The sequence below is a fragment of the Nicotiana attenuata genome, unplaced genomic scaffold, assembly GCF_001879085.1.
Source record: "Nicotiana attenuata strain UT unplaced genomic scaffold, NIATTr2, whole genome shotgun sequence".
Classification (NCBI taxonomy): domain Eukaryota; kingdom Viridiplantae; phylum Streptophyta; class Magnoliopsida; order Solanales; family Solanaceae; genus Nicotiana; species Nicotiana attenuata.
Window position 1 is genome coordinate 183,672 of NW_017670829.1, and position 3,282 is coordinate 186,953.

Below are 3,282 nucleotides of genomic sequence, written 5' to 3' on the forward strand. Positions count from 1 at the left end.
TCTCTTTCTTCATCCTCAACCGAATCATTATTCGCGACCTAGGATTCTATTTTATCATCAATCCAATCCCCGTTTTTTCTTTTTCTTAAAAATGAATAGAAGCAGGCATGCGAGAAATCAGAGTGGTTGTAGAATGGAGATTGAAATTCCATTTTTTATATGCAAGGGGAAGCATGTGAAACCAGCAATTCCATATTGTGGAAGAGCAGTAGCACTTGCAGAAATAGGTTTTGAGCCTATCTTCCTGCCCGCCCTTTGGTGCTCTATGCTCGGTTCCACAATAAATCCTAGATCCATCTATTTGAGGGAGCTCCAATTCCGCGCTCTTCTAATTGCTTAGAAGGGTTCAAGAACCCCTTTACATCTAGAGCTCATCAAATCCCTATTTTGTGTATATTCAGGAACATGGCTATCAAATGGTCGACTGTGAAACCCATCAGGGTTAAAAAATAGTATACTATTACAATGCCCTCGATCGGCGATCGTTCAACGGACTGATTTTGCGATGTCTGTCCCATGAAGAAGCTCTGCAAGCTTTGCAAGAAGTACATGCTTTACTATTAGGGGCATAGTAATAGTTGTTTGCTGGGTTGGTTTTGCTCTCTACCTTCTCACGGTGGGATGGAAACAATAAAGGTGAACTAGAGTGGAAGCCAAAGGATGGGGCCGAGAATCTGTGATCGATCTGAAGAACCGCTCCCAGATATGCTTCCGCTCCTCCTTCGTATTACCATGAGATTCTTTCCCAGCTTTCTTTCGGCTTAAGAAGGTTGCGGTAAGAATGAGAATCACTTCGGAACTCTAGGGGAATGGGCATTTTAGGGCACCCCCTCAACATCTCTCATAACGTGTTCTACGCTGTTGAAAGCCTTCCTATGATTACGATGCTTGCTCTGAATGCAAGAGCATAATAAATGTCCGGAGGACAGAACAAAATCTTAAATTCCCGGGAGCTGGATGAGATCCCGCCTCAGATGTACTCTTTTGAGGGATGATGAATCCCTTTTTTTGAGGAACTGAGCAAAGAAACTCTCTCAGATGTCCATAAAGATGCTATCCAAGTTATTCAAAAGGAAGTCTAACATTGAATTCCCCCTTCTAGTTTTAATATGAATTGACTCCACTTTGGTCACTAGCACATTAACAAGATATTCAATATATGATAACGATGGCGGATAAACCAGATAATAATCTTACTTGTCCCCAACGCTAAAGTACCAGACATTTTCGGGGACTAGTCCGCTTCTACTCTTTTATTTTTTTTTTCAAAAAACCAGCTGCTTTGCGGATTGCTCTTGCTCTTACTGCTCTTTCCTATGCTTCCTACTTCTGACTACTTGCCTTTCCCTCACCGTCATTTCCTTCCCGCGCATAAATTATTCGCAAGCTTGCGCACACGTGGGAAAGTTGAAGCTTTCTGAGAATGGAGAACCCCAGACGGCCATGGAGGTCTGAAAACAAGACAGCCCGAAAAAAGGCCCGAGGTGAAGTTGACGATCTGTTTAACCTTTTTCCGGATCTTCATCTTGCCCTATGCGCTTATGCAGTAGGTGTCGATGTTAAGGATCCTTTAGTTCTGAGAGAGGGCTTGACCGCTGAGGAGGGCATCTTCTTCTGCATCTCTCTTCTCATATCACCGATGATGGGACCTCTTGTCTACGTGGTCGAAGAGATGGGTCCTGGGACCCCATCTCCCACAGTAGACATAAAAATTTGATTATTCCTATTAGATATGAGATAGCTCTTTATAGCCTCTATGAATACTTCTGAATTACATCCACCCTCCCCCTTTTCAGGGCTTCAAATAACCCATGTTGTAGGGGCTTTAAAGAAAGCTTGTAATTTAGGGGTGCGCAAGTGTTCCACCCTATACAAGACAAGCACTATGCCTCTTCCTTGTAGGTGTCGGCTCCATTAGGCCAATTCTACAAAGATCCATAGCTAAATTGCATGTTGGAACAACCAAAAAAGCGAGATTCCCTATTCCTTTTATCATGTCCGCCCCTATCCTCGTGTCTTGAAAAAGACACCAATCAGAGACGAAAGTTACACTGGAGTTCAGGCTTTTTTTGTTAAGGATCTCACAGACAAGATATTAAAAGGGCTTAAGCAGCCGAAATATTGATACTGGGAGATTGGGGATCGGCTGAAACACTCGAAGCTCAAGAGATTCCACTAACGTGGATCGGCCGGCTCGTAGGCTCTTCCTTGGACCTGCAAAAGAAGTATTTGTTCGAGAAATCCTCCTTAACGTAAGAAGGACCGTAACCCAGTATGTTTGAATTTGACATCACGTATGTAACCAAAAATGGAGGGAAAGCCTTGATCGATATGAGAAAGATGCGCTCAAGCTCCCAACCTAGTAAAGGGGCTTGGGCTCGAAAGCTGACCCTGGTAAATGTTGGCGGTTACTCTAACTGTCCTAAGGTAAAGAAATTCCTTGTCGTATAAGTAGCGACCTACACGAATGATATAATGACTCCCCCACTGTCTTTGATATAGACCTGGCGAAATTGAATTCCCCATGAAGATGCGGAGTACAAACGGTTAGACGGTAAGACCCCGGGCGCACCTGTCCCCAATGGAAGAATGGGTGATCTGTTCCCCTGCGGATCATGGCCTCACCATTTGAGGTACGGTCAGTTCACCGTGGAGGATCGCCCTCCCAATTCGATGTTTTTCCTAGAAGTTTCAACCTGAGAAGGCGATATTTGTCGATAAGAAGCCTTTTTTATTTATTTAAAGGAGTCTAGTCTATACGGATGCGCTTACACCTGATAGGGATGGATATGGATAACGAAAGCCCACCAGTGAAAGCCGAAGCATAGGTTCGCAGACCTCTCTGAATCCCAAGAAGGGAATTTACGGTCTGCGATATCTCACTCAAAGAGCATGACCCCGTTGACGAATAGAATATCTAAACTGGGGCTAGGGACTCTCATTTGATCGAAGGGCTTCTTTCACCTTTCAGGTCTTTCTCGCGTCTTGCCGGACATCCGTTATCTTGTTCGACTAAACTCATTGGTTTCGCGCTCTATTTGTCCGTAACCCGGTTTGAGAACCTTCTCTCATAGATTCCCTTCACCAAGTCATTGCCAGCAATCAGCTCTTATCCCTTGGTGTCAAAGGGCGAGTTCCTTTCTTATCTTGCCCGCAAACTTTCTTTATTCTCATTGGAGAAAGACTCTCCCGCGGCAAGGTCTTACAGATAGGGTCAGCTGCTTTCTTTATCTCGCTTGCCCTTAGTCTGTCTAGCACCTTTCGGTTGGATTCCGCTTTGTT